The sequence below is a fragment of the Triticum aestivum genome, chromosome 1A, assembly GCF_018294505.1.
Source record: "Triticum aestivum cultivar Chinese Spring chromosome 1A, IWGSC CS RefSeq v2.1, whole genome shotgun sequence".
Lineage (NCBI taxonomy): Eukaryota > Viridiplantae > Streptophyta > Magnoliopsida > Poales > Poaceae > Triticum > Triticum aestivum.
In genome coordinates this window covers 543,889,558-543,904,699 of record NC_057794.1, presented here as the reverse complement: position 1 = coordinate 543,904,699, position 15,142 = coordinate 543,889,558, and positions in this window count along the sequence as shown.

Sequence of the window (15,142 nt, the reverse complement as noted above, 5' to 3'; positions counted from 1 at the left end):
AGCTCAACTCACCTACGAGGAATCTCGTAAACACACCCGTGATTTGGGTTCTTCCTCCGGTTCTAGTTCTCAGAAGCGCCGGATTTGGGTTCCGAACTCCGCTCTTCCACCCGGTTATACACCAAGGCCTTCTTGTGTGGCACCTCACACAGTTCAACCGTATGCTACACCCATGCCTATTGGTAGACCACTTGTCAATGCGGGTCCTTGTCCTACCTCCAAGATCTGTTACAAGTGCGGAGAGCCAGGCCACATTGCCCGTATTTGCACTCAGACCCGTGTTGCTCCACCCCAGCCCGAGAAGTCTGTTGGCCGTGGCAGTAAACCTTCACACCAGATGATCAGAGCCAAGTCAGCTCCCAGTGAACTTGGACGTGTGCATCACGTCTCAGCTAAAGACGCTCATGATGATCCAGATGTCGTTCTTGGTACACTCCTTGTCAACTATCACCCAGCTTCGGTTCTATTCGATACTGGGGCATCTCACTCCTTCATTTCCGAAAGTTACGCCCGTTTTCACGACATGTCATTTTGTGATATGCCCTCCCCACTACTCATTCAAACCCCTGGATCCAAGTGGCAAACTTCTAGGATAAGTTATGGCAATGAAATACATGTTGACAGACTTGTATTTCTAGCTTCCTTGATATCCCTCAAGTCTTCAGATATTAACATCATCTTGGGTATGGACTGGATGAAAGCTCATTATGCCAAGATTGACTGTTACACCAGGTATGTTCAGCTCACACACCCCTCTGGCAAGATAGTCACTGTCTCCACCAAAATTGCAAGGCGTCAACTATATTCTCTAAATGCCAGCCCTCTTCCAGACCTTGAAGATATCCCGGTAGTCCGCGACTTTCCGGATGTCTTTCCAGAGGAACTGCCAGGTATTCCACCTGACAGAGATGTAGAGTTTGTTATAGATCTTATCCCCGGAACCGCCCCAATTTCTAGGAGACCTTACAAGATGGCACCCTTAGAGCTAGCCGAGCTTAAGAAACAACTTGATGAGTCCTTGCAAAAGGGTTTCATCCGTCCTAGTTCTTCTCCCTGGGCTTGCCCCGTTCTCTTCGTCAAGAAGAAGGATGGTACGGACCGAATGGTTGTAGATTATCGTCCCGTTAATTTGGTCACGATAAAGAACAAGTATCCGCTCCCCAGGATCAATGATCTGTATGATCAACTCGCTGGATCCTCAGTCTTCTCCAAGATGGATTTGAGGTTAGGCTACCACCAAATCAAGATCAGAAACGGGGACATTCCTAAGACGTCTTTCGTCACTCGTTATGGCCAGTACGAGTACACCGTCATGTCCTTCGGTCTAACCAATGCTCCAGCTAGATTCTCCCGCTTGATGAACTCGATCTTTATGGAGTACCTAGATAAGTTCGTCGTGGTTTACCTTGATGATATCCTTATTTACTCGAAGAACGAGGAAGAGCATGCCGAACATCTTAGACTTGTGTTAGAAAAACTCAGAGAACACTGCCTTTAGGCCAAGTTCTCCAAGTGCGAATTTTGGTTGCCAGAAGTGACCTATCTCGGCCACGTAATCTCTGGTAAGGGCATTGCTGTCAATCCCGAAAGAGTTCAAGCCGTTCTTGATTGGACTCCACCTGAAACGGTTAAGCAAGTTAGGAGTTTCCTTGGCCTAGCCAGTTATTGTCGCCGCTTCGTTGAGAACTTCTCCAAAGTGGCCAAACCTCTCACGGAACTTCTCAAGAAAGATAAAAAGTTTGAGTGGTCCCCACAGTGTGAGTACAGTTTTCAGGAACTGAAAAGATGCCTGACTTCTGCTCCCATACTTGTGCCACCGGATTTCACTAAAGACTTTGTTATCTACTGCGACGCCTCACGACAGGGACTAGGTTGCATCCTTATGCAAGATCGCTATGTGATTGCCTATGCATCTCGACAGTTGCATCCACATGAGGAGAATTATCCTACACATGATCTAGAGCTTGCAGCCATAGTCTATGCGCTTAAGACCTGGCGACATTACCTTCTCAGTAAACGTTGCGAGATATACACCGACCACCAGAGTCTCAAGTACATCTTCACCCAACCAGATTTGAACCTTAGGCAAAGACGTTGGTTGGAGTTGATCTCAGATTACGACTTAGGAATTACCTACACCCCAGGCAAGGGGAATGTCATGGCTGATGCGCTAAGTCGTAAGTCCTATTGCAACAATCTCATGTTGCAACAGGGCCAACCACTTCTCCATGAGGAATTATGTAAGCTTAACCTTCACATTGCTCCTCACAGATTCCTTTCTACCTTGGTGGCGAAACCTACCCTTGAGGATCAGATCATTACTGATTAGAAGTTTGATAGGGGTGTTATCCGCATCAAGAGAAACATTAAGAAGGGAGTTGGTGGATGTTTCTCTATGGATGATAGAGGTGTTGTTTTCTTTGAGAATCGCTTGGTGATTCCCAAGAACCAACATCTGCGACAACTGATTCTTAAGGAGGCACATGAATCCCCTCTCACGATTCATCCCGGTAGTACTAAGATGTATCAAGACCTACGCCAGAGGTTCTGGTGGACTAGGATGAAGAGAGAAATTGCTCAGTTCATTGCTAATTGTGACGTTTGTCGCCGCGTTAAGGCAGAGCATCAAAGGCCTGCTGGCACTCTTCAGCCTTTAGCTATTCCTGAATGGAAATGGGATAAAGTTGGTATGGACTTCATCACCGGCTTTCCCAGGACCAAGAGAGGGAATAATGATATCTTCGTGGTCATTGATCGTCTCTCCAAAGTGGCGCACTTCCTACCTGTTCGAGAGAGTATCACTGCTAGTCAGCTAGCTGACTTATATATTTCTCGAATAGTATCACTTCACGGTGTTCCACTAGAGATCAATTCAGACCGTGGCAGTCTTTTCACTTCTCACTTCTGGGAGAGTTTCCAAACTGCCATGGGCACCCATCTTTCCTTCAGTACCGCTTTCCACCCTCAATCAAGTGGTCATGTGGAAAGGGTCAACCAAATTCTCGAAGACATGCTTAGAGCTTGTGTTATCTCCTTCGATATGAATTGGGAGAAGTGTCTTCCCTTCGCCGAGTTTGCTTATAACAATAGCTACCAGTCCAGCCTCAAGAAAGCTCCTTTTGAGGTTCTGTATGGACGAAGATGTCGAACACCTTTGAACTGGTTAGAAACCGGTGAGAGACAATTCTTTGGACCGGATATGATCCAGGAGGCAGAAGAGCAAGTTCGCATCATTCGTGAGAATTTGAAAACAGCCCAATCTCGTCAAAAGATCCAGTATGATCGTCATCATAAGGAAGTGGCTTATGAAATTGGCGACAAAGCTTACCTTCGGATTACCCCTTTGAAGGGTACCCATCGTTTTGGTATCAAGGGCAAGTTGGCTCCTCGTTACATTGGTCCCTTTCTCATTCTCGCTAAACGAGGAGAGGTTGCCTACCAGTTGGAACTACCACCACATCTTTCTCGAGTTCATGATGTCTTCCACGTCTCTCAACTCAGGCGTTGCTTCTCGGATCCCATCCGCGGAGTGGACCACGAAATGCTTGATCTCCAAGATAACCTCACTTATCGAGAGTACCCTGTCTGCATACTTGATCAAGCAGAGCGTGTCACCCGACGTCATAATATCAAGTTTCTCAAGGTTCAGTGGTCTCATCATTCCGAGAGAGAAGCTACTTGGGAGCGTGAAGATCGTCTTCGACTTGAGTACCCCACTTTCTTTCCGCTGACTCCTGAATCTCGGGACGAGATTCTTCCGAGTGGGGGCGAGTTGTCACATCCCTAGTTCTGGTATGACCTAGACCACCTAGCCATTTGTGCATCATGTTTAAATTCCATTTAAATTTGAAATGGGGATTTGTGAAACCCTCAGAATCATTTCTGGAAATGACCCAGATAAAAATTGCTCCAAAAAGGTCCAAGAAAATGTTCATGTTGTTCTCTAAAAATATTGGACAGAGATGAAAATCAAACCAATATTTTTAGGAGCTCATAAGTATTTATTTTGGGCATTTGGAATCAATGCAGTAATTATTTGCTTTGGATATATAAATGTTATATATATATTATATGTCCAAAAATTGTGCCATTTGTTGAGGAGCTCTGGAATAATACCACTAGCCCCTACAAAAATTGGCATAATAAAATAAAATGGTTTAGTATTATTATTAAACCAAACAAATGTCAGAAAAATAGGAAAGAAACAAAAACAGAAAGCTTACCTGGCGCTTACCTGGCGCTTACCTACAGCCATCTGGCGCCTCAGCCGGCCCAGTGGTGCGGCCACTGGCCCAACCGCCAACCGTCGTCCTCCTGGCGACGACAGAAGGACAGGGGCATGCGCCGGTGTGCGCGGCCACGCGTCCGGCCGGGGCCACGTTCCCCGCCACCTCCTGCTTCTCCTCCTCGTCGTATGGATGCCCCGTGCGACGCCACGCGCCGCCCCGACCTCTCTCCCTCTCCCTCGCTCTCCCTCCTCCTCTGGTTCTCTTCCGCGCGACCGCCCGAGCACCACCGTCGCTGCCGCACGCCATTGCCGCGGCCACCGCCTCCCCCTCGCCCTCTCTTCGAGTCCAGAAGCTCCACCACGTCATCCTCCACCTCTCCGTCAAGCCACGCGCCTTGGGAGGCCCTGGAGAGCCGCCTCGCCGCCGTCTTCATCTCCGGTCGCCGGAGATCATCTTCGCCGCCCCGTCGTCTTCAACGCGTCCCCGAGCTCGCCGACCGCTTCGTCCAAACCGCCGTGAGCTTCTACGTCATTCCCCTCTCTCCGTTTAGCCGCCTGCACGGCGTAGCCCCTTTCCCCGCCGTGGCCGTAGCTCCTCACCGCCGTCTATGTCGCCGCCGTCGCCCTGGCCACCGCAGCCCGCAACCGAGCACGTCACCGTGCTCCTGGTGCCACGAGGGTGCCGCAGAGCCCCTCGGATGGCCACCCCGTGCCCCACAGCCCGCTCTCGCTTGAAGCCCGTGCTCCGGCCGCCGCCCCGAGCTCCGCCCCAGCAAGCTCCGGCCGTCCCCGCCTCTCCCACTTGCTCCAAATGACGCGGACGAGGCTCAGCTCCTCGCCCGTGGTCTCCGCCGCCCGAATGGTCGCCGGAGGGCGATTCCCGTGCCCTCCACCGCGTTCGGCCTCGCCGGCGGCTAAACGCCGGCAGGTTTGACCGCGTCAACCCCGCCAATTAACCCTCCCCCCCTCTGTGACATTGACAAGTGGGCCAGGCCCCTGCTAATTTTAGTTAGATGTTAATTAAACTTAATTAGCTGATGATACTGACATGTGGGCCCGAGGCCACTAACTAAACTAGATTAGTTAGTTTAGACACTAACATATGGGTCCCACTGGTCAGGTTTGACCTGGACCGACCCGTTGACTCCCTGACGTCATGCTGACGTCAGGCTGATGCAGTTATTCATTTTCTGGATTTAAGATTAATCAGGAAATTCCAGAAAATGATTCAAACTTCAAAAAATCATAGAAATTCAACCGTAGCTCGGATTGAAATAATTTATATATGAAAAATTATCAAAAAATACAATCTTTCCATTTGTACCAGTTTCATGCATGACAAAACAACTTATACCTGTTGTATAGGTGAAAACATATAAATGGCATATATAAGAGCTTAATTTGGAGTTGCATTTGAACCCTTGGTTCAAATGGACTTCATTCAATTTGAATACTAGTTGCATTAGCTCAAACAGCATCACATCTTCATGCCATGTTCATGCATCATATTGTTGCATATGCTTGTGTATTGATTGTTGTCACCGTTCCTTCTCGATAGGTCCTGCTCTGGAAGTGTTCGAGAGTACCTATCAGTGAAGCAGTGCCCCCCCTGTTGATCTACCAGGCAAGCAACCCCCCTTGTTCATTCCGATACAATCCCACTCTCTCGCTCCTGCTCTCTTTTATTGCATTAGGACAACAACGATTCAACTGCTACTTTATGCTGCAGTAGTTGAACCCATTCCTCTGCATGACCTGTCATTGCCACAGTAAATAGTTGAAACCCACTAGCATGTGTAGAAGTTGATTGAGCCATGTGGTGTTCCTACCATGCCATGCTTGCTATTGCTTAGAGTTGTGTCAGGTCTGATTCATCGGGAATGAATTGGAGTGGTACGATATGTTCTGGTGCTGAGAGTTAAGCGTGTGAACACGATTTGGTAAAGGTAGCGGTGAGAGGCCATGTAGGAGTACATGGTGGGTTGTCTCACTGGAACCGTCCTTAAGCACTGAGTTCCGTGTATGTTGTCCAATGACTAGCTACTACCACACATTGGAATGCTTAAGTGCCCTCTCGACTTATTAGCCAACTTGATCTCTGTCTAGGAGTCGCAAATAGTTTCTGGTGTTTGTAGGTAGTGTTAGTAGTCTACCAAGTGGCACCCGGCCAGGTGGGCTTGGGACAGACTAGGCACAAGTGGCACGGTGTACCAAGCGTAGATCCATCCGGCGAGGTGGGCTTGGGAACCCTGCACATATCGTTTGGGGCCGTGAGCGACACCCCGGCCGGATCTCCTTGCGGATGGAACCCGAATAGGTGATAAACCTGGACTAGAGTCTTGTGTGGTTAGTCAGGTCATGGCCGACACCCTCGGCAGGCTTCCGCTTGAAGGTTGCCGAGATACATGATGTGTATATGGTGATAAGTGGTGAGAGCGTGTGTGAAGAAGTACACCCCTGCAGGGTTAACATGATCTATTCGAATAGTCGGGTCCGCGGTTATGGACTTCTTGGATGCTTACGTGGTACATAGACAACTTAAGGTGGATACTCTAAAATGCTCAAGACAAGTGTGAGTGCTATGGATGGCCTTCTCGTCAGGAGACGAGGATGGATCCATAGTAGTGTTTTGATATGGTGATTAGTGGACTCGTGTGCGCTGCCTCATCTCAAAGAAGTTTCTCATTGTCGTAGAACAGGATAGCCACTGAGTCAAAGCTGGCTTGCTGCAACTAAACCCCACATTACCTTCTTGATACAAATGCATGTATGATAGGATCTGATGTAAGTCTTGCTGAGTACCTTTGTACTCACGTTTGCTTTATTTATGTTTTGCAGGTGAGACATCTGTATCACTAGTAGTACCGCTTGGACTTCGACGAGTAGCTTGTTACCTCAGCTACGATCTTGTACCTTGGAGGGACTTGTAGATAGTCAGGTTTCTTAGCCTTTTTCTTTTGTAGTTGTCTGTACTCAGACATGTAATGCTTCCGTTGCTTGTATGCTCTAAATGGTGGGTCATGTGACCCCTGTTTGTATTAATGCTATGTGGCTCTTCTGGGCCTTTATCTATATGAGTTGCGTTATGTTGTGATGCCATGTTGTACAGCACATACTTGCATGTGATGCGTATGTGTGACGTGTATTGCTATGTGTGGGATCCGACAATCTAGTTGTTTATCCTTGGCAGCCTCACCTATGGGGAAATGTAGTCTAGTGCTTCCTTGAGCCATAGTAGTCCGCTACAGCCCGGTTCACCGGAGTCCTGCTAGCCCAGCACTACTACTCAGGACACTCGACTGGCCGACATGTGTTTCACTTTGTTCCTGTGTCTGTCCCTTCGGGGAAATGTCACGCGGTGACATCCGGAGTCCTGGTAGCCAGTGCTACAGCCCGGATTCACACGCTGTTGACCGACATGCTCGATGTGAATTATGTATGCCTGTCCCCATAGGTTAGTGTCGCTTTGGGTTCACGACTAGCCATGTCGGCCCGGGTTCTCTGTCATATGGATGCTAACGACACAATCATATACGTGAGCCAATAGGCGCAAACGATCCCGGGCCAGGGTAAGACGACACCCGCGGGAATACCGTGCGTGAGGCCGCAAAGTGATATGAGGTGTTACCGGCTAGATCGATGTGACTTGGAATCGGGGTCCCGACACACCCCCACTTCGATAGTAGCAAACACATCTTGATTGATGACTTCCAGAGCACAAATTACGATCAGGATGACCCCAACACAAATATATGGTTGTAACCATAAGTTCTCATACCCACGCCTATTTTCACTATAAGTGTTTTTAGCGCCAGCTTGATTTACGATCCAGTCAAAAGCTGGAATTTAGTTATCTAGCAAAAGCTTATTTGAGCCATTAGCTTAAAGGGCACCGTCCTCTCGTGGGTTCAATAACTTAGGGTCACCTCTTGGGAAAAGGGCGAGAATCCTTTCTTCTTCATTTCTAGATCACCAAAGGAACTAATCAATGCATAGGGATGTGGTATGATGTAATTCTGGCCATTGGGAGAGCAATAGTATTTGGGGGGAAATAGTCCAATTTACATAAGTAAATATCTAAACAAGTTTTTCCAACAATGGGTTGTCTTGCATACCTCTCCATGTGTAACTTTTCCTCTTTAGAGGGATCTCCACAAGATCAAGTGCTTGAATGGCACTATTGAGAAGTAGCATGTTGTTTGAATCACCATCAAGCCTGCTCCTGTCAGCGGGGCTTCTAATTAGATTGAAATCACCAAGGATCATCCAATGGTCCATAGTTGTAGTGTCCACATTATTCAACCAGTTAATAAAATCTGCTCTTCATCATTCTGGCAAGGTCCATATACATTAGTGACGTAGAAAATATTACCAGATAACACACATACTAGCTTGATTGTAAGTTGATAGTAGTTCTGACTGACGATAATGCCATTAAATAGATTGCCATTTCATATAGTGACAATACCCTAGAGCTGCCAATGGATGGAGCATAAGCAATCTGGTTGAACCTCCATGGAGAGAATTTTCTTAGACACGAGATGTCAAACAGTTCTCGTTTGGTTTCTTGAATGCATATACTGTTACAATTACTTTCCTTAATTTTCTGTCTCAAGTCATCCCATCTTTCCTGAGAATTAATCTCTACTCCTAGTGGAGCAGTTGGTAGTCTCACTTCCAGGTTTTTTTCGTCCCACCTCCCATGGTTTTTTTGGTACCTCGTCCCACCTCACACCGAGCCGTCACGAACCGAAAAAACCGTGTACCAAAGCCCCCACCCGCCCCACACACTCCAGGGCCTAACCTCCGATCGCACCCAAGACAATCCAGCAAAGAAAAACCTACAAAAATTAACCAGCAAAAAAACCTAATGGAGGAGTTGGTAGTCTGGTACGGTTTATTTTCAACACTTTCCTAATGACAAAGGATCACAGATCTAACTTTCCTACCTTGGCCAAATCAACGAATCTCTCTCATTAATGCAATTTGCTTTAGGAAACAAGTAATAGATTCTTTCCTACCTTAGCCAAATCAATGGATCTCTCCCATTAATGCAATTTGCTTTAGGAAACAAATAATAGATTCTTTCCTACCTTAGCCAAATCAACGGATCTCTCTCATTAATGCAATTTTCTTTAGGAAACAAATAATAGATTCTTTCCTACCTTAGCCAAATCAACGGATCTCTCCCATTAATGCAATTTGCTTTAGCAAACAAATAATAGATTCTTTCCTACCTTAGCCAAATCAACAGATCTCTCTCATTAATGCAATTTGCTTTAGGAAACAAATAATAGATTTTCAGGAAACAAATAATCTCTAATCTCTATCTCTAATCTCTAATTCTCTAATAATAGTAGTAGTAATAATAATAATAATAATAATACCTAAAAGAAACGCAGTGTTCCGTTTCCCGTCTTACTTCGTCGAGCCTCCCTCCCGTGCGCTATTGGTTTTCCCTGCGTACGTTCCACCCCAAACGTGATTCGTTCTTCTTAATTACGTGGTCCCACCCCCATGTGATCTGGCAAAAGAACCAACAAAACCGTCATACCCACGCACGCAAGCAACGAAAAATCCACGCAAGTCGTGTCTCCTCCTCCCTGTTCAAACCCTAGATGCCCCTTCCCAGTTGACGCCGCTAGCGAGTAGCGCATAGCACATGCACTAGTGCGGCCTTCCGCGGTCCCGCTTGACCTCACAATGAAACAGCTCGTCGGCATCGACGACGAGCCGGTGCGTCCGGTGTTGATTCCTATGGATGGGTCAAGCAGGACAGGGGGCGGTGGACCCGGGACATAGCCATGAAGTTTGCTTCGATGCGCGCCCAGTATTGTCTCAAGTGCATGGGTCGATCTTGGACAGCGGGCGATGGATCAAGGACGTACATAGCAGCTTTCACCTATGCAAACGGCTGACTACTCAACCTCCTCTCGGTGGTGGCAGCGGCCAGGTATGGTTAGCTACCATTTATCTTTAATACATGCCATGAAAGGCGATCAAGAGGAGCAATCATAAGCAGTAAGGTGTTCCAGGGCTACAAGCGCCAGTACTGCGACTCTGCGTCTCCGAGGTCTTAGCCAAGATCGCCATCCTCTCTTCCCGTGCCTATTTCTATTCATTGTTGTTGGTTTCGTCTTACATGGTGAGATCTAAGCAGACAAGATGAAGCAGAGGCTCTCTAAGATCCAGTCCGACGTGCAGGATACTGAATCGCTGGTAAATACTAGATTGTGTTTTATGATTTGATCATCCATTCCACTGCCTTACATACTGCCTTTGGGACACTATAAGAACTAGGCATGTGATTTTGGCAGGTGGAGGATTCATTTTGGATGTAGGTGAATGTGTGATTTCTGAAAGCTCTGTATATTAACTTTATGATCTGCTCTTGATTTCCTTCTTGGGGACTAGATTTGAAGATTAGCGAGCTACACCATCTAAAAATCTGGCTGCTGATCCGGGTACATTGCTAGTCGGCCTTGCGTTCAATTGAAGTTTTCTGAGATCAACTCTTTTGAAACTTCAAAACGAGTAGTCCTCGTATTTTGAGGTCGCCACTTGCATATTGTTCATCTTTCTGTAAGTTTTGTTTCATTATTTTTGCACTCTATCTGCCAATTTGATTGCATGGTATAGGGTGCGATGGTGGCGTGGGCGCCGCACGGGGTAGGAGCAGTGCCCTGCACAGGCCAGCCCATGCCGGGAGCTAGCACCGCGCCAACGCCTCCATGAACGCTGCCATGACGCGTTGCATGGTGTCGCTGCCGGGTGTGGCCCCCAACATCGCGATGTGTGCTCAAGCATGTCGTTTGTGGCTTCAAGCCGCCTGGTGGCCACCGTGGCATCGTGGCTAAACAAGAGGTTGGTGATGAAGAGCATGCGCTCGTCCAGGCGGATATGGCGGAGCATCCACGGTGATGTGGACGCGGCTGCAGCCGTGGCCGGATGGAGAAGCCTTAGGTCATGGTAGATTATCTACTGATGGCATAATCCTCTAGAGCTACAATAGCCAGAAAGATGCCTTGCCGTGGGGAAGCCTCGCTGCTGGAAGCGCCATCAGTGATCTGATTTGAAGAGTCCAACAAGAGGTCAATGGAATTCTCATCTCCAATATGTTCGCATTCTAACATGTCCTTGTTGATTCAGCTGTTACATTGTGTCACAGTTCACTTGTTTTTCACCTTTCTTCGTACTACTATGCACTGGAATGTCCATGTTTGCTAATTTGCAGATTGAATTGTTCTGATAAAATATGCTAATATATGTCACTTCTTTCTGAAAGGTATATGGAACTCTTAACTGCATTGCTCCGGTGATAACTTTTTCTTATTGTTTCCATTTTGTGTTCCAGTCAAGATTTTCTTATTTCACAGACATTAGAAGTCTAGAACTGGGATAAAAATAAATAAAGTTTAGAATAAGCTAGAATCTTAATAATCTCCAATATCTGCTCCACATGTGTGGAATCAATCATCCAGATATATATATAGTCGGATTGATGCAGCCATGCCCAATAAGAATCTTCATGTAAATAAATTGAAGGATTCTCTACTGATGAATAGGGAGCTGCACCAGACATCATATGGTCTTTTCATTTTCGTGGTAAGACTGGACTGACCTCAAGACTTAAGTATCTCGGAACCATGCTTTTCCTGTGTAGTTTTCAACATGCTATTACATGGTCTATTAAGTGCGTGTGAAGATTCTTGAATTTACCCTGACATTATGGAACCTTTGTGCTGAAACAATTAAATATGTTAATCTATAATGATAGCAATGAAGACACGCAGTTCCGTTATCAGTACAGTGCAGATGGTCATGTGGCCATTATGACCTACCTTCAGTATTGTGGTTAACATTGACATGATTAATGTAATCTTCAAAACGACATGTTCCATTTTCCCTATGTATTTCTTTGTTCAGATGCCCTAGTACTGTTTTATTGACTGCAGGCAATCTATTTTGTATGGTATGATTTTGTTTGTTGGAGAGATACTAGCTGCCCCTTTTCCACTTGTTAGTAAGTTTTGTAGCAGACTTCTTAATTGATATTATAGACGTTCTAAGGTAGACGTGGTATTTTCAGTTAGACTGATTTCTTGTATTTTATCCACTGTTATAGGAGTTTGTTACCTTTGTTTTTTGATCGAAGATTAAAATGTGCATGCATTGTCGAAGTTTGTGAAGTAGAATTAATAACCTTCTGGTTATTGATCAATATATATATCTTGGATGTCCCATAGCAACGCAAGGACATTCAACTATCCTTGAAAAAAAAATAACTATCAAACCGCTCAAGAACCTGCCAGGTCAAGCCTCTCCCTCCGCTGTTTGGCACTGCCTACGTCGTCTCCTCCGAATACCGCGACAGGGAAGATCCGGTCCATCGAGAGAGACCGATGCTATCGACCATTGATGTCGCATGGGAGATCTGCGACAGTGGAAACATGCTCCCCTTCGCGCCAACGGCGCCTCGAGGTCACTGACACGGGTGAACCAGTGATCCGCCGCTGCCATCCCGAGCTACTTTGCCAACGTCATGGGAATGGGCTACTGGCCTTCCAGGTACTCGACCGTCGGGCTTATCGAATTGGGCCGCCACGGTGCTACTGGCCGCCACCGGTCTCACTATAGATGCATCATGTGCCGTCGGCCATGCCAGCATCGCCGCCTACGTTTCCCAAATCAGTTACCCGTATGGTCCATGCATACCCGGAGACGTTGGTGCATTCACACTTCTCATGGATCTTTGTATTAGCATGATAGTGTTGGGATCTCGAAATTTTGTTGTAGGTGAAGAAGGGATTCCTATCTCGAAATCCTGATGTAGGTGAAGCGCCTCCTGTAGGCCATGGAGATGACAAGGAATGCATTGGAAGGCGGGCGACGTAAAGCGCTGGAAAGGAGTATTGTATTATGTATGGTCCTCCTTCGCTTTTTGGAGGGTTGTATAGATGTTTTGATACATAAGATATAATTTCAGGTTCTACATACATATTGGTTTGAGATGTTTTCATGTTTTATCATTTCAATGAATAATGCAATCTGGATTTGTTTTATCATGCCAATTTGTGGCATTCTGTATGGGCTGGTTGGAGGAATATTATTTTTTGACGCACTATGTGTGAACATGTTGAACGGGCATGACCATCAACGAGCTTGTGGCAGAAGTTTGAATGTGAGTAGCTCCTATCTTTTGTGTACTTATTTTCAGTCTATCAATCAAAGGGTAGAATGATTACACGTGCAGTTATTTTGGTGTGAGCTTTGACAAGGGATGCCGATTGTTATGTTGAAGAGGCTAAAATCTTCCTCGGTAAGTGATGTGCATTATGCTTCTGATAAAAAAAGAGGCTTTAGGGAGTTGATTATACCCATGAGAGGTGGTCCTGATATTAGGCTTGCTATAACATGTCATATTTAATACGTAATGTTCTTTACCAATCAAATGTTCACGTTTTAGATTATAAAGAATGATGACCTCAAAGACAAAGAGCTCCAAGAACTCGGTTCTGAAACTTTTGGTTAGTCTGAGTAATGAAATGTGACCCTACTGGAAGTTCTACCTCATTTCAGTTCTTCACTTTTCCATTTAATTATCTATTTCATTCCAAGCTAACTGGAACACATACCTATATCTTTCAATCCAAGACTACACGAGGACTGTGGCCTATGGGATATCAAGCTCCTTCAAATAATCCGCACCAGTTCTTCTGGAGAATTATGTGTATACATGGTCTACAATGGAGTTTACAAGACAGATTCACTTACTCAAAGATTCAGCCTAACATTTTCCATAAGGATTATGTATGTTATACCAACTCTCAGTAATCTATACTACTAATGCCTTAGTTGGTAGTCTCGCCTCACTCCACCTCATCCCACCACTCCTATCTTTCGCCCACCTTTGACATCATCACATCACAGTATTGGGCTGGCCCATTAATGTGTATGTGAACGCAATCCATCGCCTGCCCTCCTCGCGATAATCCCGACGTCCTCGCGATGTCGTCCTCTTCTCCCTGATCTCCTCTACCAGCGTGCCTTCCTTGCGATCCTCCCGACGTGTCCTTGCGTCGCCGTCCTCTTCTCCCCAAACTCCTCTACCAGGGGGACTCCTCTGTGACCCAGGCGGAGCGAACATCGTACGCAGGTTTTTTTGGCTTTCATCGGTTCGTTCTCTACCCCTCCTCCATGACTCCCTCGCCATCGATTTTTTTCGACGTCTAAATGCAATCCCTCCGTGGGGAAGTATGGTGTGAAGGAGAGAGGCCGCGATGACGAAGGTAAGGTGGGCGTCATCCCGTTTTAAAGGAGAGGGCTCCAGCGAGAAATGTCTCACTACGGCGAAAACCAAGCGGAAGGGGAGGGTCCGACAGGAAAATATAAGGGTGTGTCATGGGGTGGAGTTTTTATGTTGGGTATGCGTGTTGGAGATAACAGGGTTCATAGTTTAGACATTTTTCTCTCCAATATGGTCTGGATTTGTGGGAGCCTGGACTGTCGCATTGTTACATTTTTCATACAGTGTATCATAAAGTGTATCATACATACAGTGAAAACAAATCCCCTTTATTATATACAGTACAGCCCTCCAATATGGCTATGTTTATGTTACACTAGATCGCGGGAACCTGCCGTCGACCTTGAGGTTGGTGTATGAGAGAGAAATAAGCTTCAATATCAATAATTTGTCTGATTCATTTATATACAGTATATAGCCCATAGCAACGCACGGGCGTTTTACTAGTACCTCTAACATTCCAATTGAGCAAGTCCCAACTTCTATTCATTATTAACCAATATCTAAAGTTCTTGCATAACAGTTGGTGTAACCATTGTCAAAGTTCTGTTGGGCTGATGGACATTTCATATATGCATATAATGGAGATCAATATAGGGCAGAGTGTT